The 24,476-nt window shown below is 38.5% G+C and overlaps 1 long non-coding RNA gene across 2 annotated transcripts; it reads right to left on the reverse strand.

Annotated features, from left to right (window-relative positions):
- Window positions 1-733: 733 nt before the first annotated feature.
- Window positions 734-3,103, reverse strand: LOC110912368. Of its 2 annotated transcripts, none has more exons than XR_002577882.2 (5): window positions 2,846-3,103; window positions 2,099-2,168; window positions 1,874-2,006; window positions 1,704-1,802; window positions 734-927 (listed from the first exon to the last, which is right to left on the reverse strand). It is a non-coding gene; the product is annotated as an uncharacterized LOC110912368 (long non-coding RNA). The 2 variants fall into 2 exon arrangements; XR_002577881.2 differs by having other exon boundaries at window positions 2,099-2,215.
- Between the last annotated feature and the right edge of the window lie 21,373 nt (window positions 3,104-24,476).

Consider the following 24,476-nt stretch of genomic DNA (forward strand, 5'->3'; position numbering starts at 1 on the left):
ATCCAAGTAGAGATTTGAGTCCATTGAACATGGACCGGCCCAAACTATACACTCTTATCATGGTGCACAAGTCTGGTATTACGTCATACCCGGTTCCGGGTAATGGTATGGTCAAGAAGATTAAATATTGGGTATGATAAAAACCCGGGTTTCTGGAGAGGAAGTGATCGTTTTTTTTTTCGGTTTCGGCTTTGGGATTTTTTCAGCTTTTGACTTGTTTGGATCGGGTAAACCGGGTTTGAACTAGTTTCAAATAATAGGGTGTGAAAATGATATGTAACTGGCAGCCGACAGGTAGGGTTAGGTATGGAACCAGGTTTGCCATACCCGACTTTTTTAATATGCGGTTTTGGGTTTTTTTAGGTCGGGTACCGTCACTAGTACATAAGTGGTCAAATAATGCGGTTAAATTGGCTATAAGATGCGGTTTTAAACCCGCATCATATGGCATGGCATTTTATGGTTATAAGCCAAAAGATGCGGGTCCAAGAGATGCGGTTCTAAACCCGCATCTTTTGACAATTTAAGCAAAAACTACTTTTTCCCAATATATTCAAGAGATGTGGTTCTAGAACCGCATCTCTTGGTGTGTTTAATCTAAAAATATTTATTTTCTTTTCTGATTCAAATTTTCAAGAAATTTTATTAAAAATTCCCAATAAATTCTCATTATAAACAAATTATCTAAAAATGAAAATAAAATATACAAAAAACAAAATTAAATAAAAACCAATTTAAAATAACCCCAAGAATATAAATTACAAAGGTTTCAAAGTGACACAATTACAAAAGTTTCAAAGTAACACAAATACATATATCTCTAAAGATGAAAGTGATATACAATAACTTCCCGAACCGATGCCTTCATACATGCAACCCAAACCGACGTCTTCAATTCATACTTGCAACCGAAACCGTAGAAATTGCCTAACAAAATAAAACGTCATGTTAATAAAATGAAGCTTAAAATGTATACACGAGGGCACATGCATACACATAAGACATGTTCCAAATCTACCCTACATATGCATATAAGACATGAAGATCCAAATCCATGACTTACAAGTCCGACTAAACTACAATCGACCAATATATACATGCCTTATGCGATAATCAAAGTAAATGAGTTACACTAGTAAGAAACTCGATGCTGCAATAACAACAATTTGCATCACGGAAATCATTTTCTATTAGTTTACCAATCCTACAAAATATAAACTCATTTTAGCATATAAAGTGGTCTCCGCGTAATGCAGTGGGGAACACTTAAAAGTTGTTAACAAGCCGAGCCGAGCTGAGCCAAGCTCAAGCTCAACTCGAACTTCATACCGAGCTCACATGGGTCAGCTTGAAAATAAAGTTGAGCTGAAATAAACTTAAGCTCAGCCCAATAAAAATCAATCTGGCTCGACTTTACAACTTTTCCAGATTTGTATGTAAATGGCTTTTTTCATATAAAAAGATTTTAATTGGTTCTAGTGTTATCTTTTTTCTGTTAGATAGGTCACGAAGTTTGGCATTCTCTTTTATAACAATTTTCTTAAGAAAAAAGGGCCCCAAAACATCATTAGAACCTTTAATGTTTATTAATTAGTGAGTTAATAAACTCATTAAAACCAAACATGACATACAGCCACCAAAAACATCATTAGAACCTTTAAAACTGAAATTAACATGAAACTTAACAAACTAGAACTTCTTACCGAAGATTGTAGGTCCAATTTTCCACCAAAACAAGTAGTTTAAACCCTTTATCTTGCAGTAAACAGGAACCAAACGCAGCAGCCCCTTAACTTATTTACCTTCAATAATAGATACCAAAATCACTTACAATCTTGGTAAACATTAAACATAACGAAAACAAATCGTTTACCATCGATGACGGGTCGATTCCTCCACCGAAACAACCCAAATCAAAAGCTTGCAACCTTCATATCATAGCAGCCCCGAACAGGTTCAAAACAACTTACAACTGCCATACACCCAAGTTTTGCAATATCCCAATTCTGGCGTCAAATAGTTAACTTAAGAAATCAGGAAAAATAAATTAAAAAAAAAATCGCATTTGCATAATCAATAAAGATTAGCTAAAAAAGACCTTGAGTGATGAATAAGAGAATCCACCAGCAACCAGCGATACATGATGAGATATTGATGAACCATCTAATCTAAAGCAAGCAGACAAAGATCCAACACTTATGAGCTCAACGCAGACCTAAAATATTAGTGCAAAATGAAATTTTGCAAGAGGGCACATAAATAACTGTTATGGGTGTAAACAAAGTGTAGAAACAATCTGGTGGAAGTGTTGATTTGTTAAATTGTACACAATTACAAAGATCTTCAAGTATGGAATTGTACAAACTCTTGTTCACAACAAAAAATGACCATTAAAAGCTCAAACAAAACTGCTTAACAAATCTGTAAACAAGAATGATAACATGACTGAATCTAAAGACATAGCTCATTTTTTGTTAGGTTTTCCTTCTTTATAGTTTAAACTTCACTTCTGCAGACATGAATGAGGAAAATAAAACAATCAATACCATCATCAATAATAGATTAAACGTAAACATTTAAAGATCTAATTCAATGTTAATCACGAAAACAAGCTAACTATGCTAGAAACAAATGAATATAGTTCTGTTTATCAATGCCTACGAGAGAGGTGTTCGTGACAGGGCAAAAAGCGAACAGATCTCATATTCTATCAAACATACAATATTCCTAATTCAGTAATCATTAATACCGACACATAAGCTCCAAATACTCTTCACATATCACAAACTAAACCCTAGATATAAAAATAAACAAACTAATGCGAACCATTAATCAGAAATCAAACCAGTTCTTTGGCACTTTGCTCGGAGACGGGAGGAGAAGAAGAGGAAGACGGAAATGTCACCGGTGAGGAGAACGCTTGTGGTGACTTGGAGAGTGGACTGGTCATCATCGGTGGAGATGAAAGAGAACGGAGAGAAGGGGAGCTCGACTTGACGTCTTCAGGGAATGGATGGAAAGGGATGAATGTTCTGAGACAATGGAGATTGGGGGAAGTTAAATGGCATTTGGAGGGAAAAGATGAATATTGGGGAAAGTGGGCGGGATCATCCAAATTTTTCAAGAAAAGAAGAAAGTTATCCTATAAGACCATTCACATCCCTTCCCTTAGACCGTTGGGCATGGTGGGGCGAGGATATGGGGCATGGGTTGACACATGTTGAGTCGGTATGGCGGGGCGTGGCTAGCCTGCGTGGGTTGGCCACGTGTTGTAATTTTTTTTCAATTATAGTGTATGGGTTTGGCTTAGCCAAACGGTTGTCTTTTAAATTTAAATCCTAGCCACTTATAGCCTAGCCAACCCAGCCAATGTGAGCCGGCCACGAAAGACCGCTAGGCCCGCCCAACGCTCGTGCTGAAACCCCCGTCCAAGGGGCCACGCTGAAACCCAAGCCCACCCAGGGTGGTGACTTGGGCGTTTGTACCAAACCCACGCCTTAACCCCCGCCCCATATCCATAGTCTTATTTTTATGTGAATATTATGAAAAGTGGTCATGATGAGTTGTGAGTGAAGGAGGAAGAAAATGTATAAATTTGGAGGACAATGCAAACACCCCTATAATTTTTTAATACTTTTTAAAAATAGTTGTGAGTGGAGAGGACGAAAATGAAATGATAAATGTAGAGAAAAATATTATTTAATTGAAATTAGAGAGAAAATATAGTGGTTTCAGTGTAATTATAGGGATGAAGATAGGGGAAGGGATGTGAATGCTCAAAGAGCTCTCTGAATTATTAATATTAATTATTATATTTTTATTTGTGTCAAAATATTATATTAATATTATAACTAGGGGAGTGGTAAACCCATATGTTACGTCGGGACGTATCGCACTAGGGATGAGCTAGGTACCAGTATTCAATACTGTCAAATATGGGTACTAGAATCAAAAATACTCGGTACTGTACCGAACAGGTACCGATCCGAAAGTATCGGTACAGAAAACGTCAAAAAGTGGGTACCGAAAAGGGGTCGAAAATAATTCGGTACCCGTACCAAGTACCAAATGCTCATCCTTATATTGCACACCATAACAATTAATAAATAAATTTGTAATATAACAAAAATGATGTCTACATTAGTTATGTTAATTGTCGTAGCTCGGCTCTGAGCATCAAAACGTAAATGGCAACTATGTCAAACAGTGCATGGCGGTGACGATTCCGATGCGTCTAGTTGTCCGGTTTTCGACAATGGCAGTCTCAGATGGTGGCCTCACAGCAAGTATCGTTGAATCACCCAAGTTTATCGTTAAATCACCAAAGGTTAATGAATTTGTGATGATGAAACTGCTTTCATTCATATCTTTTTGTTTATCTTCTTCGATCTATGATTGTTTTTCATTCATTATCACCACACACCTATCTTCTATACTCAATGGCCCTAATTGGCCCGTCAAGCGTCCTCATAGACCATTTATCATCCTAAACGCCCTATATTGACAATAATGAAGCATAAACAACCCTAGTTGACCATCACTAGCCCTAATCGCCGCATCCGTCATCCTAATGGATCATTGATCATCGTAAACGCCCTTCGTTGACAATAATGAAACATGAACAACCCTAGTTCACCACCATTGGAACCAATTGACCTATCAAACATCCTAATGGACCACTAATCATCCTAAACGTCCTTCATTAAACAAAAATGTAGCATAAACAACCTTAGTTGATCGCCATTGTGTTTAATGGGCCTATTAATAATCCTAATGGACCATTAATCATCCTAAACATCTTTCATTAACACTAATGTAGCAAGAACAACCCTAGTTGACCATTATTAGCCCTAATTGGTCCATTGGTCATCCTTAACACCCTCCATTGACAAAAATGTAGCATGTACAACCCTACTTGACCATCACTAGCCCTAATTGGCCCATCAATCATCCTAATAGACCATTTATCATTTTAAACGCCCTTCGTTGACAATAATGCTACATGAACAACCTAGTTGACCATCAATGGCCCTAATTAGGCCGTCAATCATCCTAATAGACCATTAATCATCATTAACGCCATTCATTGACAAAATATAGCATGAACAACCCTACTTGACCATCACTAGCCCTAACTGGCCCATCAATTATCCTAATAGACCATTGATCATCTTAAGCACCCTTCATTAACAATAATGGAACATGAACAACCCTAGTTGGCCATCACTGGCCCTAATTGGTGCATCAACCATCATAGGGGACCATCAATTATCCTAAACGACCTTTATTGATAACAATGGAACACGAACAACCCTAGTTGACCACCACTGGCCCCTAATTGACCTATCAATCATCTTAATTAACCACTAATCATCCTAAAGCTCCTTCATTGACAAAAATGTAGCATGAACAACCTTAGTTTACCACCACTGTTCTAATTGGTTTATCAATCATCCTAACGAACCATTAATTATCCTAAAAAATCTTCATTGACATTAATGTTGCATGACCAACCCTAGTTGACCATCACTAACCCTAATTGGTACATCAATGATCTTAATGGACCATTGATCATCCTTCACACCCTTTATTGACAAAAAAATGGAGCATGAATGACCCTAGTTGACCACCACTGTCCCTAATTGACCTATCAGTCATCCTAATGGACCAGTAATCATCCTAAACAACCTTCACTGAGAGAATTATAGCATGAATAACCTTAGCTGACCATCGTTGCTATATGTTTAAACAACATGCACGTGATCGTCGTTATATGTTGAAACCTTTTTTTTATTAATGGTTAAACGACACGTCGATACATACACTAACATATACACATATACATACATACATAATACATATAAATAAATAAGTACATACTTGTATACACAATAAGTCAATAAATAAAAAATAATAATTAATTGTAATCATATACATAAAATGATTTGTTTATCATAAGAAAGTTATTTATTTATTTATTAGAGAAAAATGCAATTTGCATCCCTGTGGTATGTGTGAAACATCAACATGAGCCCCTAAATTCATTTTTTGGTTTTTTGAGCCCCTGATCTTATAAATTCATAACAGTTTGAGTCCCTCCGTCACACTTCCGTCTGTTTGACTGTTTGACAATTGTGAAATGTCCTTTATACCCTTAACCCTTAATGATAAACACATATAATCCCTAATAATTCCCTAACACCGATCACACTTCTCAATAAGATCTGAAAATCTCTTCTCCCAACTCCCAACACCGATCATCATCTTCATCTTCATTGAATCTCCACCGATCATCATCTTCATCTTCATCTTCATCTTCATCATCTTCATCTTCATTGAATCTCCACCGCATCATCTTCATCTTCATCATCTTCATCTTCATTGAATCTCCTCACTGACCATTTGTTGTTATAACAATCCAAGGTAAGATCACATACCTAAAGCATGATCGACACTATGGTTTACCCTTTGTTCTTGTTAGATGCTTGTGTAACCCTCTGTAACTTGATGTTTAATGATGTTTGATGATATCTCATTTTCACCACTCATGTTTTTACACTTCTTATCTGTATAAGTTTTTGATATGCTAGAATGTAACAGGTTTTGTGTGAAAATATTGTTTGATTCTTGTGGGTTTTTATCTCGGGTATCAAAACAGAGGTTTGGGTTTTGGTTATTATGAAGGTTTGTTTCAGGTTTTGTGTGAAAATATTGTTTGATTCTTGTGGGTTTTTGTCTCGGGTATCAAAACAGAGGTTTTGTTTGATTCTTGTGGGTTTTTGTCTCGGGTATCAAAACAGAGGTTTGGGTTTTGGTTATTATGAAGGTTTGTTTGTGATGTTTATGGTTTTCTCTATTTATTAAGACTGGGTTTTTGGTTTTTGGCGTTAATCTAAGATTGTTTTTGTTTTATAGTTTGTTTGAAATGTTTAAAATATACAATCGATTAAAACAGGGGTTGGTTTCTTAAGTCTCTGCTGTTCATGTTGAAATCTGGGTATGGTTGTTGTTTTGTTTCTTATATAAAGTTGGTTAAAGACTCTGTGTTTTGGGTTCCTCATATTGGTCATTTGAATGTGTTTTCTTGATATGAGATCAACTGTGTTTTGGGTTCCTCATATATGTATACATATATGCATTATGAAAGTATTGTATCAGCCGTCTTACTATGGATGTTTTTATTGTATAAAATGGCTACGGATGTAAAGATACTCAAAACACCAACTACGAAGGCGAGAATACTTGACAACCTCCTGGAAGATGGTGCGGTGCACATAAGGAAGTGATTGATCAGAACGATTAATTGCATATGAATGAATATAACCCCAGTGGCAGATATGTAATTAGCGAGCTCAGGAATTTCAAGGAAAATCGAAGAGCTACACCAAAGGGGTTATCAGCTACATTCCGAAGTGCACCAGTCAGTAAAGATCCACAATTTCTTTCTTGGTATGACGTTTTGTCTCTGTATTGTATGTTACGGTCTTTTGTTATCGAGTCTGTAAGTTCCGTCAAGTCTACCAAGTTGGATATCTTTCTATCTTTCTTGGTATGACGTTTTGTCTCTGTATTGTATGTTTAACATAATGCAAGTGTGCATTTATGTTGTGTTTAATTGTAGTCATGCTTAACTGTTTAACTTAGTGATATGTTCTGTCCATGTTTGATGCTTAACTGTTTAACTTAGGGCTTAATACAGAATTTTGGGGTTTTTTACAATTTACTATTTTTGGATAATTGAATAAACAATATTTTAAGACAAATTCTAAACATTTAATAAACATTACATTAATAATTCTCCCCCACAGAACAAAAAAGGCACTGAAGGGAAAGAAATAAAAAAAGACGGTCTTACTCCTGGCTCAAACAATCAAACAGACGGAAGTGTGACAGACGGACTCAAAGTGTTATGAATTTATAAGCTCAGGGGCTCAAAAAACCAAAAAATGAATTTAGGGGCTTAGGTTGATGTTTCACACATACCACAGGGACGTAAGTTGCATTTTTCTCTATTTTTTATTAATTAAACCTTTTTTATATTTTGTTATCGAGTATCATTAATAAAAAATTAATCATACATGTACAATTATTATTTACTTATTTTTATTATTAGTTTTCAATAATTAATCAATACTAATATTACTTAGTACTTATTTTTAACTATTTATTTTTATTTATTACTGTTATATCAAGAGATGCGGTTCTAGAACCGCATCTTTTGGCTCTTGATTTTCTTAGAACACCCATGAGATGCGGTTACATAAGAACCACATCTTTTGGCTCATATTTTCTAAAAAACTAACATAAGATGCGGTTTAGAGTGGGGGACTGCATCTTTTGAAAATACTATAGCATCTTTTGATCATTTATGTACTAGTGCGTACTTGGTTTTTATAGTACATTTTTACATCTTTATACATTGATGAGTAATACTAAATTACTAATAGATTTTCGTTCACAAAAAAAAAAAAAAACCTTAATTAAGTAGTAATTTCGTTGTTGTTCATGGGAACTAGTTCCCAACGGACTATCTTCCCAAAAATATTAGCAAAACTAAAGATAAGATTTCAGATAAAATTTTCCACCTCGGTTTTATAAACGTCTCCCTGTGAGAATATTTCCGTGACGGATGTCCCCTTCGACATCCTTCAATGATAAACAAGTTAAGATTTCATATAAGATTTTCTCACAGTTGTATAGTCGTTTGCCATTGAGAATCATTTTCCAAAAGGTCTTTCGTCCGGTGTCCGACAAAAGAGTTACTATAAATGGAAATCAAGTTCCAATTGTTTTCTTAACGGCAAATTTGGATCACTGACTGACCACTGAGTGTCATTGTGCCATGGACGTAGCCACCCGATCATATCCATCTCCACTAGGCAATAATGCCTATACACCAATTCAGAAGAGAAATCCAATATATATGGGAAAACCCCCTTGTGGGAATCAAACCCAGGACCTCATGGTCTCTAAATCTTATACCACTCCTAAGATGTCACTAGTCTATAATCCGATGGGCAATTCCAATTGATTTTAAAATGAATATTTTGTTCCATACCTGTAAACACTTTAGAATTTTCTTGGTCTCCAATACCTTCATAATTTTCACGTATATGAAACCTCTTTGATATGCAAACAAGTAATAAATTACACCGTTATTGCATCGGTGATAATAATCATTAGTGAATTCTTTACCCACATCAAGTTTTCCAATTGATGAGCACGCCACTGTAAGCAGTAAGTTTTTCCGCATAGTCCTACATAAATCTATATATTTTCAAAATATGGCGCAGCATGTTTCTTTTTCGAATGCTGACACACACATTTCATAATTCTACACCACCTAAAATGCATCAAGTACCAATAATAAGGTTTGAACCATCACCACTTAGTTAAGAGAAATTCACCAATACGAGCTAAACTCTAAATGCCTCTTGGCATATGATGCAACACGTGTGTCTGAAAATCATGAATTAAAGATAAAATGCCAGTTGTATCAATTGTTTTCGCTTGGTTATAGTTTGCTTTTAGACCCTTAACTTATATTGGACATAGAGATAAAAGAAAAATGAATATGGAAAAGGATAGAAAAGGACTAAATATAGTAAATTAGTAATCAGGCGAGGGTCATCACGTGGGCCGCAGCTTAATGGACTTTAACATTGGCACAATCAATATATTTAGTCAAAAGTTTGCTAAAGATTATTATAAGAACACGATCATGAATAATGCCAGCCAGCACATATGTGAAGCGGGCTAATTTCGTGATTTCAACAAGAACATGTATTAATTTTTTATGTTTTATTCAATTCACATTTTCCTATGGTTCTTGCTCACTCGAATGGATTACCGAGAGACTAACAGGTCCGAATTTGGTTGTTGTCCGTGGGAACTAATTCCCAACGGACTATCATTTGGTAAATAATCGGAAATGCTAAAGATAAAACTTCGGATAAGATTCCCACCCAAGCTTTTCAGACGTTTGTCAGTGGGGAGGTTTTCCGACGAATGTCCCCTTGCAATCCGTCAGTGATAACATTTCATATCAAATTTTATTCTAGACTTTAAGTTGTTTGTTAGTGGGAATCATTTGCCCACGTGGAATGTGTAGTAAAAAGTTACTAGAAATGGAAACCAAATATCAGTTTTTCATTCGTTAACCCCATAGACACTCCATTTTTCAAATACATTACACACGCCTTTTTGACATGTGACGATAGCAAGTTTCGTCGGTAATGATACCCATTGGTAAATTTTATACCCATTTCATTTTTTTTCTGATGAGTACCCCATTACAAAGGGAACTCTGATGGATGAGTCCGTCACTAAAAGCCTTATGTTTTGGAGTGTATACCGACATCTAATAATATATATTTATATATTATGCAACGTGAAGGTGTTAAGAGTTTTTAATAATCATTTTTAACTAAAGATAAAATGCAAGTTGTGGATGATATGGGAAAAGAATGAAACAACGAAAGAAAAAGACCAAAATAGTAATCAGGTGAGGGCCTTCAAGTGGGCCGTAGCTTAATGAAGTATTGGACTTCAAGTCTTCAACAATGACACGATAAGTTTAGTCAAAAAAAGGTAAATATAGTTTAAATCTTTTGTTTGGGAACAAGATCATGACTGCACATATTAATGCCAGCACATGTGAATATCGTGATTACAAGAATATGTATTATTTTCAATGTTTTATACTACCACTAATTTCTTAAAATATCTATATCTTGATCACTTAATTTGAAAGACTCCTATACACACACCTCTATGTTCTTATTTTCACATCTCTAGTGTATATGGGTTGTATAATCTTATACGCCCCGTATATAATGCTTTTGCACGGAAATAAATGCAGTGAAATGTTTTTTTGTTTTACATGTATACGGGTCGTATAACATTATACAAGCCGTATATAATTGTATACGAGAAATATAATGTTATACGGCCAAATGTGTTTATTTTTGTGAGGTTTTGGGTTTTATGACCCGTTTCTTCCTACGTGATCGTAATTTATTCCTCCATCCTATGGAGTTAAAATCCAACATCCGAACTAAACATTTTCTTAAGTTCTTAAGCCCTCAGCTTTGTATTCTTTTGACCCGTTCATGATTCATCAAACAAACTTGTTTGTTTGCATTCTAATTCTCATGAATATCATACTATAATTGTTTCCTATTAACCAAGGTTCTATTCACGGGTTTTCTATGCATCCGTAACCCGTTTTGCGTGTATGCTTATTTTGACCCGTTAAGAATTAAAGCATTTTAAACTCATATCACGCTCTCCCCTTTGATTTATATCTTATTCTTACATTAATATATTGTAAATAACTCAATCGCTTGATCTTTTCATTGATACAATCGAAATATATATACATTGATACAATCGAAATATATATACATGTGCAGAAGGTTTGTAAACTAAGAAAGTAAATCACAAAATAATTACATAATAATACAAATTATATGCATGATTGAGTAAATCAACTAATTGATTTACGTTAGCTGTTACCCCCTTCAATCGAACATGTGGAGAACCAACGCGAAGCATGTCCCGAAATTTTCCAAATAGAGGCTTGGAAAGGCTCTTGGTGAAGATGTCTGCAACCTGGAGATTGGATGGAACAAACTTGGTGTGCAGCTGACCAGAAGAAACTAGTTCACGAACAAAATGATAGTCAATGTCAATGTGTTTAGCACACTTATGAGATACTGGATTCTGGCTTAAGAAGATAGCACTTTTATTGTCACAGAGAAGTGTTGGTCGATCCGTAGGAAGAGCATGCAATTCACGAAGAAGATGTGTAAGCCAAATAATTTCTGCAGCTGTATTCGCCATAGCACGATATTCTAATTCACAGCTGGATCGAGAGACCGTAGGTTGCTTCTTGGCACTCCAAGATACTAGGTTTCCACCCAAATATATAGAGTAACCATACGGCGAACGTCGTGTTTCAATACAGCGTGCCCAGTCGGCATCAGAATAGCCGACCAAAGTGGTCTTTTGCGGTCGAGAGAAAGTTAATCCAAAGGGGATAGTGCCTTTAACAAAACGCATGATGCGCTTCACTGATTGAAAATGGGCCATTGTGGGGGATTGCAAGTGTTGACTGGCCTGATTAACCGCATAGGAGAGATCGGGACGAGTAATAGTTAAATACTGTAGAGCTCCAACCAATGATCGATACAAAGTGGGATCATGAAACGGATCACCATTGGAGGAGAATGTTTCAGTGGTAGTTAAGGGAGTAGCAACCGGCTTGGCATCCAGTAAACCTGCACGAGCCAAGATGTCATGAGCATATTTCGCCTGACTGAGGAATGTGCCGTTTTCTGAATAAATCACCTCGAGACCCAAAAAATATCCAAGAGCACCCAAATCTTTGACAGAAAACTCCTCATGCAGACGAGTAATAAAAGACTGAATAAGATTAGGATCACTACCAGTAATAATGATGTCATCGACATAAACCAGAAGATAGACAATTGCATTCCCTTTTTTGAAAATAAACAAGGAAGTATCTGCTTTGCTGCAAAGAAAGCCATTTTGTAGTAAAAAGGTGCTAAGTTGTTGAAACCAGGCACGAGGGGCCTGTTTGAGACCATAGAGAGCCTTCTGCAAGCGACACTGCGACAAACATGATCATGAAACTGAGAATTAACAAAACCAGTCGGTTGTTCCATGTAAACTGTCTCAGTGAGATTGCCGTTTAAAAAATCATTTCGAACATCCAACTGACGAAGTGACCAACCATAGATTGTGGCAAGAGCAAGAACAACTCGAACTGTAGATGCCTTGACAACTGGACTGAAGGTATGAGAAAAATCAAGACCAGGAACCTGAGTGAAACCTTGAGCCACCAGACGAGCCTTGTACCTGTCAACAGACCCATCAGCCTTATATTTTGTTCTATAAATCCACTTTGAGCCAACGATATTTGCATTCTTTAGACGCGGAACCAAAACCCAAGTGTTGTTTGCTCGTAGTGCATGAAGCTCCTCCTCCATAGCTTTAACCCATTTAGAATGTTTAGCTGCAGATTTGTAGCCGCGAGGATCCTGTGCTGCAAGTAAAGCATAATGTAAAGAACCTGAAAACAAAGCAAGATTAGCATAATGTTTTGATTTGTAAATTCCATTTTTCAATCGAGTGCGCATGGGATGCGATGGTATCGGCACAGCAGAGGATCCTGTTTGAGAGTTGGGTTAGAAGGAAGGATGGGGGGCGAGTAAACTAGGTGTAGAATCTGAGAAATGGGTAGTATGAGACGGAGGTTGAGATGTAGGAGCGTGAATACTGGGTTGAGGTGAATGGGCCGAAGACGGAGGATCGGACAGAGTAGTGTGAACCGTAGAGGGGGTGTGCGGTGGGCCAGAAGGAATGGTTTGGTCAGGAATAGTGTGAGCCGAAGGTTGTTGGTGGGGATGTGGTATTTGGGCCGAAGGTTGTTGGTGGTGGGGTGGTGTTTGGGCCGATGATGGTGGAACAAGGAAGGGAGGATGAGAACAAAGCGAGCACGAGGAAGGGTTTGATGAGTGTTTTTGGACCGATGGTGGTTCTTGGGAAGTATTGGGTAGAACGGGTGCGGAGGGAACGGGTAAGGTTTCATCAAAGTTTGAAAATACAAGAGTGGCTTCATCAACAGGTTTGACAGAAGTGCTAAAGGGAAAGTTGTCCTCATCAAATTGAGCATGTCGTGTTACGTAGATCCGATGAGTAAGAGGATCTAAGCACTGATAACCTTTATATTTTGCATCATACCCAATAAAGATACATTCGGCACTACGAGGGGATAATTTGTGCTTTGCATAATCCCTCAAGTATGGAAAAACACGACAACCAAAAATTCGAAGATTTGAGTAAGTGGGACAATGACCATATATGATTTCATATTGTGATTTAAAGTCGAGAACCGATGATGGGAGGCGATTAATAATGAAAGTGGCAGAGGCAAAAGCGTCCGCCCACAAGGTGGCAGGTGCATGGGAATTAAAAAGCATAGCGAGGCCGGTTTCAGTAATGTGTCTATGCTTTCGTTCAGCCCGCCCGTTTTGTTCAGGAGTGTGAGGACAGGAAAGGCGATGATGAATGCCTTGAGTTTGAAAAAATTGTTGCACTCTATTGTTTGTAAACTCAGTGCCGCCATCACTTTGAAACACTTTAATTTTGCAAGATAATTGGTTTTGAACAAAGGGTGCAAAAATTAATAATGCATCATAAAATTCAGATTTGTGTTTAAGTGGATAAAACCACGTGAAACGAGAATGATCATCAATAAATATAGCATAAAAACGATAACCATTCGTAGAAGTAACAGGCGCAGGTCCCCACAAATCACAATGTATTAAATCTAAAACATGCAATGAACGTTTTGAGTTTAATACAAATGGCAAACGATGGGATTTAGATAATTGGCACGGAGAACAAACATTTGGTTTAGGTAATAAAGAGGTAACAAACAAAGAACCATGGTTATCAAGTCTGGAAATAACATCAAAAGACACATGTCCAAGGCGATTGTGCCATTTTTCAAACGAAGCTTTGAGATGATGAGCCGAGTAGGAAGCAATATGTAACACCCCGTGTTTTCGAATGTCAAAGTCAAAGTCCAAGTCAACTTGACTTCTTTGACTGTAATTAGTCTATTCTATGTTTTATTTGTATTATGTGGAGTAAGTGTTGTTAATCAAAAAGGATTCGAAGTAATCAAATGTCTAATCGACGCGAAACGATTTACGACTGTGATTAGTAGGAAGTAACAATGCGATAAAGTTAATCAATAAAAAATCAAGCTAATCGAATCAGCTATCGAACTCGAAACTCGAACTCTGCGAATTTGGTGTTATATTACGTGTGTGTGTGCCTTATGTGTGTTACCTGTGCGTGCTTACTTTATGTTTTGTGTGGTAATCAATCGAAACTCGAAACTCAATCGAATGCAATCGAAATCGAATTATGATGAATGGTAGCGTAAGGTTAGTGTGAAATATAGATGCTTGTATGTAGATATAGTGGTTGGGACTAAAAGTAATTTGAATAGGAAACTCGATCGTATTCGTATCGTCTTCAATCGAAATCGAAATATCAGAAATCGTTGCACCGAACGTTCGAACCAGGCTGTTGATCGATCAGGCTGTCAGCCGATCGAACAACCCAGCCGATCGGACGGACTGTCCGATCGAGCAGGCTGTCCGATCGGGATGCCTGGCCGATCGGCCAACCCTTTCCTCTTTTGGAAGCCTATAAATAGGCCTGTCATTGTCATTCTTTCCACTTTTGGAAACCCTCTGGCCGACCAGCTCGTGCTCCTCCTCTTTTCTCAGATTTCTTCCGATTCCGGTAAGTTTTCATCCTAAATCTTGTACTTTCTTGATCAATACACACTCCTACACCTTTCTATCTTTCAAATCTTGATTTCTAACCGTGAAATCATCAAGATCTAAGTATTCTAGGATGATGTCATCATGGTGTTCTTCAAGAACTTCATGTTTTGGCCTCATTCCACCAAGAATCACTTGAATCTAGCCGATTTCCACATAAACAAACTAAGATCTATCACAGATCTGAACATTTACATGGTGGGAAGGATTGAAAGAAGGATTTCCAACTTTCTTTCAACTCTTTTACACTCAATGCCTTCAAACCGGTAGAAACGGAGCTTGAGCCAACTCACCAATCATTCTAATGGTTGCGTGGTTCAAGACTCGGATTCTATCTACGAGGTTCACCGATTTCGGGTTAAACGTTGAACTACCGTTCCGAACAGTTCACCGGCCGGACTTGGGTGATTCCTGTCCGAGCAGGGGAAACAAGTAAGAACGAAGGTTCCATGGTTCAGCTCGTTTTCAAAATACCTCGATATAGCGTCAAATAATCAGAACAACCAAGTGTTAGACGAACAGGCCGACCAGGTCAGGATGCTGACCGATCGAACAGGCTGTTCGAACGAACAGCCCAGCCGATCGGACAGGTCAGCCGATCGACCAGGCCAGCCGATCGGCTAGCATATGGCCCCACATTTTGACAATTTCATGAAGTATAGTATTGAACGAAGTGATGTTCGATCGAACGACTGTTTGGCAACATTACTCTTCGGATCATGAGATACTATGCTTCAACCCTTAATCGATTTTCAACTCGTTCGACGTATTGGAGTGCCACCCGATCGAACATGCTGTTTGATCAGGTGACACCCTACTGAGGACTTACTACCGAAGTGTCTAACCGATCAGTTAAGCCGGCCGATCGAACGGCCGTTCGATCGATCGACCTGAAGGGTAAGAACACTTCAAGGTTCTCAAACACTATAACGAAAACTTCGAAAGGTCAAGCCATCATACACAAAAACATCCTACTCAAAGGAAGAAACAATCCACTTGAATAGTCCAACCGATCGAGCCTACTGGCCGATCGAACAGGCTGTCCGAACGGACTGTCTAACCGAACGAACGGCCCGTTCGATCGAACCTGCTGCTCGATCGACCAGGCTGTTCGACCCATCATCACTCGTTTCCATTTAACGTGTTACTCATCGTTATGCTATCAAACTATTCAGGCTAACCCTACTCTCAAGCGCTCTTTTCAATCCATCAATCAATCGCTGTGAGTATACTCGAACCCTTTTTGCTTTAGCACGTTTGGGTGTTACATACGTTACTTATCTAAATCACAATCGATCACACAACTCAATTATTTGAACGCTAACCGATTCGCATGTATTACGTGACTAAATGAATGCTTGTTGTTATGTTTACACGTGGAATGTTGTCTACCTGCCTTAACGACGTAGTACTATAGTTTGGACTCAGCACCCGTTCACACGGGGGTTGTTAAGGACAATTACTTGCATGGATTATGGTGGTAATCATGTATTGCGAACTGTCTCGGACAGTTAACCCGCAGTCATTGGTATCGATAGATCCATGTCGATAATTAACATGCTTCGTTTTCCTCTGTGTACGTGCTGGTTATGCGTAAACTATTTCAAACTCTATATGCTATTATCAAACTTGTATGCTCACTTTTACATTTTATGTATTGACTTTATTTTAACATATGTGACAGGCAACTAGGATGCTTATCCGCTAGGAAGGCGAGCTAGGAATAAGCGTCTAGAGCATAGTTGTCTGTAGATCTTGCAGATTGAGTCTCTAGAAGCATGTGAACAATATTTATATTTTTATTTAAATCTGAGTTGTTGGAACAGTATATTTGAATAGATGCTTATCTGTAATAACTTGTTTTATTATTTGGGATACGGTATGGGACGTATCATTTAAACTAAATAGTAATGATAGTTGTTGTGGAAACTTCTGGACAATCTGTTTCGCTCAGTGCCATGCCCCGATGATTCCGCCATCGGTTGGGGTGTGACAGATTGGTATCAAAGCCATAACTATAGGGAATTAGGCAAGACACGACCTAGTCCGGGTCGCTGTCTTAGAGACCTAGACTATAGTTAGGAACCAACAGACCAAGCTTATGTGCTATATCCTGTTACTCTTCACTATCACTGCACTCGAATTTTCAAATGGAATCAAGCGATTTAGTCTGGATTAGGAGTGAAAACCGCAAACTCTCGACTAAATTACTTGATCCATGCCGATTTTATCAATTTATCAATGATTTCCTTACTATTTCGATAACGAACGAAGAGAATTATACCAAATCAGGAGTGAAATCCATATTTTGATGAATAATCTCCTCAAATTTTACTGAAACAAGGAAGAAGTTGCTAAGCTAGGGGTGAAACCCTAACCTTGATAACTTGTTCTGGATTTTTATTTATCTCATCAAAGCCTCGATGGACTCCAACGACCTGAACTCACAAGTATGACCTAGGGAATACGTGTAGAATGCCTAAGAATCGAGGCCGCAACGCAAGCCCGAAAGTTGAAAAGTGACGACAAGTCTATTGTGAATAGTCGAATCGCTTTGGGTAGTCAATGTCTAGTAGCCGCAGACAATCCATTTCACGATTTTATATGTTTCGATTCTGAGCCCGCAACTGCCTACTCTGATCGATCGTTGTTTTTATATGTTTTATGTGTATATATCTGTTTATGTGTTTAAATTTTTGAAGAATTCTTCGATTTTTACTATCACTTCGATCGACACACACGACTCGCATTGCCAATCTATCTCAAAATGGTAACAAATCGCTGCAACTCTAGACAAAGTTATGCTACAATATACGCTTATACTACACTCGACATGCTATACTACTCGATATACTATACGAACGACACGCGAGCTTTGAATGATAGGTTTCTGTATTCTGACCGCCTCTGTGATTGAATAGGAATATGCTTCTATGTATACGTGTCTCTGTGCTCTACGTGCCTACGTGCTTATGTGCTTCTGTGATTACGTGAATATGTGGTTATGTGCCTATGTGTTTATGTGATACGTGTTTCGACGAGTTCCTAAGCTTTAGTTAGAACTACACGTGTGAGGTGAGATTCAATCATGTTGTGTTGAGTCCTGTGACGATGTCTGATGCAGACAATGTCGTCTGGATCCCGACACCATCTTAATCACCAAGAGAAGAGAGACAAGCGTCTCGCTGCTATCATCGCTAAGAAAGTGGCAAAAGCTGTGAGCGAGGAGTATGAAAACGTCAGCAAATCGTCTGAGGAGTCGCGAACCGAAGCTCCTTAAGACACTAACAAGACCGTTTTCAGCTTCAAACAGTTTAAGACATGCGGACCAAAGGAGTTCACCGGAGAAGATGGCCCTACCGCCATGTTTCAATGGTTTGATTCAGTTGAAGTCACTCTGCGCCAAAGCGGCTGTCCAGAAAATCTCCGTACCCTCAATGCGACCGGTGTCTTCCAGTCCCGAGTTCTAGACTGGTGGACGGCCGAACGAAACAAACGCAGGAATTGTTGGATCTGAGTTTGTTTTTGATTGTATTTTATGTTTGTAAATAAGATGAAGATGGATGAGTGTGCAGCGGAAATTAAGATGAAAACAAACTTTGCATACAATCAAACGAGAGTAATACTTTTATCAAACATCTTTACACAATGAACCGAAAGATTGAATTTATTTCAAACACGATTATAATGATTGATGAATGATTGCAAACTCCCCCTCAGCCAGAGCTCAGTAGTTTGTTCGTGCAAAGAAGACGAATGATGCAAAGAGCTAATAGAACAGTACCAAGTACTGAACTATTTATAGGCACTTGCAAACTACTGAGCATCTTTGCTGACGTCACCATGAAAGTGACATCTAACCTCCTAACAAACTCTAACCTCTGATCTATACAGACACTGCTTGTGTTAACTACTGCTAATACATTCTATTACAAAACAGACTTTAGAACAGCTGCTGCAACCTTCTACTGCTGTGAACCCAGCAGCACTTGTCCGGATCAGCAGTGCTTGACTCAAGGCAGTAGATTGAATCAGTAGGACTTTAGTCTTCCATCAGATCTTTAGTTGAGCAGCAGTTATGGGTCAGCAGTTTAGCAAGATCAGCAGATAGGAGGTCATCAGTAGTTGTAATCACTTTCAAGGGGAGAGATTTGTATATCAACATCTGCTTATTCAGGATCCACTGCTCTGATCCAGTTTTGGCTTTAATTATCTGTTCCTCTGATAGGGTTCAATCCCAACAATCTCCCCCTGGAACAGATAATGCCAAAACCCTTCATTATTTGTGGACATTTTATTGCCTCATTAACAGCTCCCTTATCTGACCTTTAAATTGTAACTCAAAGTCAAGGGCATCTGTATCTTCATCATCCCTGCTAAGTGGAAGATCAAGGAGATCCTGCAAATCTTCAAGACTTAGGCCAAGAGCTTGTTCCCTTGATATTTTCTCCACTTCTCCACCAGACCTGAGCAAAGTCAATACGCAGGTCTGTTTGTCAGTTTCCCACTTTTGTATTTTTGAGCCTGGTGGGTTTCTTGGGAGATGCTTATTTGCAAAAGTATTTGGTGAGGCTGGCCTGTTCATCACTGGCTGAGCAGTGGTAGCAGAGTTTTCCTGTTCAAGTTCTTCTTTTAACGTTCTTAACAAGCCTTCTTTTACAACAGCATTTCCAGTAAGAATTTCTTGAACTGTTTCAGCTCCTAACTGGCTTTGTTTCCTTCTTTTGTAAAAGGCAGTACCAGTAGGAGCAGTGGCTTTCCTGGTGTGCAGCTTTGTTGGCCTTTTTGAAACCTCTGCTTCAGGATAGTCAGGTTTTTGAGGAATTTTTGGATCTTTCTTTCTTAATTCCTCCAACCTTTTGTAGGTTGACCTGACCACATCTTCTTTCCATCTAGCAATTTGTCTTTTTGTACCAAAGTTAGCAACAAGCAGTTCTTCTTTCATTCTCTTCAGTTCCATTTGCTTATCAGGTATATTCTTTTTGAACTTTGCCTAATCAGGAGGAGTGTGAGTGACTTTCCTTTTTATCATGTCTTGAATTCTTGCAGCTTCAACTTCAAGTTCAGGAACATTCCACTCTTTGTACATGTGTCTCTCTCCTTTGTATCTTTTGTGAAACATAATGCTTTCAATGTAGTCTTTCTTCAAAGTTTCAGCTGCTCTTTCTGAAATTTGTTGACTGACATTCTTTGCAAAACGTTCTGAGGAACTGACTTGTGTAAGCAGATATTGGTAGTATCTTGATACTTCTTTGTCAGATTTCCCTTGTGTGTTTCTTTTCGAGATATCCTCTGCTTGCTTGGCCTTTATCTTCAAATATTCATCAATATTTTTGGGCTAGGGATATCCTTTGATTGAAGGCAAACTCCTTTTAACAGGGTCATCCTCAGTATAGAAAGATTTTATTTCTTCTCTAACAGCTTCTAGTTCAAGAGGAAATTGAACACCTGCAGGAGGTAAGGGCTTGTGCATTGGAACAGAAGAGAGTGGGACTGGTTTTGGTATATTGACAAGTGCTAAAGGTTTTGAAGATGTTTGGGATGGTGCAGTGACATCATCTTTAGGAATTAGCCTTCTCCTCTTTATTTGAGGAGGGACTGATGATGTTTTGGATGGAAAGGTGGTTGTAGTGGCAGTGGTGGGTGATAGACTAACAGCTGTTGAAACAACTGGTGTTCCAACTACTGTTGTCTTTACAGCAGAAGTTATAACAACTGCTGTCTTCTGCCTTTTGACAGGAGGTGATATTGAATTTGGTGGTGATGGTGGTAAAGCAGTGGATGTAGTGTGTGTTGAGATGGTGTGTGTTGAAGTGGGAGCAGATGTTGAAACTACTGAAGTACCAACAGCAGCTGATACAACAGGAGTTACAACAGCTGTTTTAGGTGGTGGTTTTTGAGCAGACTTTGAACGTCTGACTGGAATGGATTTGGGTAGCCTTACTTTTCTTGTAGGCTTCTTCTTTTCATCAATAAGATTTTCATCATCTCTTGACCCTGAAGTACCCTGATCCGGATAATCCACCCTGGCTTTCTTTTTGGCCTCTCTATCCCCTTTCACACATGCAAGTGCTTCTGCAAGTGCATTTGTGGTCACATCAATTTTCTTACTCCCATCTGGCAAAGGAATCTGTTTGGTCATATTTGAATTTTCTGGTGCAAGGTAGAGACCATCTGTTATTCCTTTCCTTCTCCATTCCTGAATTTTCTCCCCCTTTTTGGCATTATCTTCAGGGAGGTGATCAATGAAGAACACAGGTGGAGGAGTAGTGCCAGAGTTGTGCAGGATCTGAGTTTTAAGAGCCTTTAGATCAGCCTGAGTGTCTTTGAACCTAGACTCCATAGCATTTCTCAGCTCTTGAACATGTTTTTCATGTTGCTGATCTGCTACTTGTGCTTGATGATGGAGAAAAGGTTGAAAAAGATTCCAGAGCTCATTTGTAGCAGGTGCCTGTTGGAGAGCAGGTGCTTGAGGTGGAACAGCAGTGGATTGTACCTTTTGTACCTGTAACAACTGTTGGAGCATATCTTTGAGCTCTGCAACAGAGTTATCAAGTTTTTCAACACGAGCCGTCAATTTCTGGTACTTTAAATCATCACCCAATTTAATGGGATCATCTGATTTCCCACTAACAGTGGTTTTATCAGTGGTTGAAGTAAGGAGTTTACTCCAAACATTAACCACTGATGCCCCTTTTTCTTGGTACTGGGGTCTTCTTCCTTCAACACTTGACAACCTTTTGATGTTGCCAGTAGGATAAATAAATCCACTGGTGGTTGGCAGAGGTGCTATAAAAGGAATTGCCTCCAAGGAAGTCTTATTGATGTAACCACTGTCCAACTGTAAACCAGTGGGTTCAACAGTTGTAGTAGCTGCTTCACTTGGATTACCACAAAGAGTTACTTGTAACTCAATGGGTGTAACCTCCTCAGGTTGTGTTGGTGGGTTAGCAATGAATGATACAACAGGCTCAGTCATTTGTTGAGGCATATTCTCATTGACAGGTGAGTGAGAAGGACTGGGTAATGCCTGGTTCAAATCAATTGCATCCAACAGTAGTTGTGTTTTTGGTGGAATTGTGGATGTGATGGTTGGTGTAGAAGGCGGACTTGCTCCGGGCATTGAGCTGTGGATGATGGAAACGAGTGTATCCAGAGCATCATAATGTGGTGGCCCTTTGTGTACAACCTGTTCTTTTTGTGAAGAAGCAGGAGGAATTATGGTTATGGGTTGAGATATTTGTACCAACTGCTGTGAGGAAGAAGCAGCAGTGGTTTCTTGTGACATTTGTGTTGTCACAGGCATTAACTCTGGTATCTCATCCTCCAGAGTTGCCGTTTTGATTGGTTTGGGGGGTTTTTGATTTTTCTTTTTGTAAAGCCTTTTGGGTTTTGTAGGTGTGGGTTTCAAAACAGTTGGTCTGCTGCTTTGATCACCTAGAGCAGTAGGCTCAGCAGCAGATACCTGAGGAGCAGTGGTAGCTGCTAAATTCTGCTCAGGCACCTCTGCTTGTGTTTTGCAAGGTGCTAACATTCGTGAAAAAGTTTCAGATGTTAGGCAGTTTATTACAGTTATTTCACCTTGGTTTATTAAAGCTAAATCATTCTTACTGAATTTCTTTTCAAAATAGTAACTTAAAAACCTTGGAAATAGTAAGAATGATTTGGTTTCAACATTTTTAACCAAATCTTTAAAGATTTCCCGAGAATAGTTATAATTTTCTTCTTGAAGAATTGCATATCCCAGATTTTGAATCTTTATAGGGATCTCATTAAAAGAAGTGGTTTTGTTTGAAACACATAGTAGGAGGGTATGAAATAGGAATCTGGGAGCAGGAGGAAAATAACCTTTTTCTAAGGTTAGTTTCTTCATCATTGTGGCTTCATACCCTCGTTCAATGAAGTTAATGTGCAACTCGTTTTTAGTGAAGGAAGTTTTACGTGCCTGGTCATCGAGTTGAAAGACTTCGGAGATGGATTGTGGCGTGATTTGGACAGTTTTACCCTTTATAGAAGAGTGAATGGCGGTTGCAATGTCTCCATGTTTTTCAAGGGTTGCATTTTTCCAAAACTCCCTTTGGGTCGCTAAATAGATTGGTGCATCGGCGGTGAACAAAGTTTTGTACTTTGATTTTGCCATGATGTTGACGATGGAATCGAAACCATCGGTGGTTCCTGGTTTAGTCAGAAGACCCAGGAGATTGTGAGATGATTTGTATGGAATTTCAGTGGAGGTTGCCTTTTGAGAGGCTGTTTTCGATGATTTTGATGTGGGTTTTGCAGATGACTTCGATTTTGTCATTTTTGAAACGAACGATCGAAGGAATTTGTGAGAGATGAGAAGAAAAACTGCTTTGAGAAGAGAATTTTTAAGAATTCAATTCGACAGTAAAACCCTGTTTTGGTGGTGAGTAGGGAATTTTATAGGAAAGAGAATGAATGCTGACGTGGCAGCCATTACAAAAGGTCTGACTGCTATGTACTGCCCACGTGACAACCACTGGTGAAAATGAAGGACAGTACTTTTGATGAAAGCAACTGATGAAGGCAGTGGAAAGGGGGCAGTGGATGATTTTCACTATCAGTGGATAGCATATCAGTGGATAAGACACTGCTTTTGAACAACAGAGGTTATCAAGAAATGAGAGAACAGAGGTTGCCTTTCAGCAATGGGCAGGCTTTTTGAAGTAGAGCAGACTTTTGTACAATCAGTGGTTATGGCAGACTTTTAAGGATTTTAATGAAATTTTCATTTTTAGCAATTTTTAAGGATGGATTTTTGATTTTCTGAAAACATTTTGTTGCTTTTATTCATAGAAAAACAAGATGTTGCTTGTTATTCCATGTTTAGCATCCCAATCCTAGAGACCAAGCTTTCAAAAGTGGCTGTATCAAGTGCTTTTGTGAGCACATCTGCCAGCTGGTCTTTAGTTGGGACATGATGCAGAGAAATCAAACCTTTTTCATAGCAATCCCTCACAAAGTGATGTCTGATGTCGATGTGCTTTGTGGTAGAGTGGGAAACTGGATTTTTTATGATATTTTCTGCTGCCTGGCTGTCCAACATGAGTGGTGTCTTTAAGGCAGTGA

This window comes from Helianthus annuus, chromosome 12, assembly GCF_002127325.2.
Source record: "Helianthus annuus cultivar XRQ/B chromosome 12, HanXRQr2.0-SUNRISE, whole genome shotgun sequence".
Classification (NCBI taxonomy): domain Eukaryota; kingdom Viridiplantae; phylum Streptophyta; class Magnoliopsida; order Asterales; family Asteraceae; genus Helianthus; species Helianthus annuus.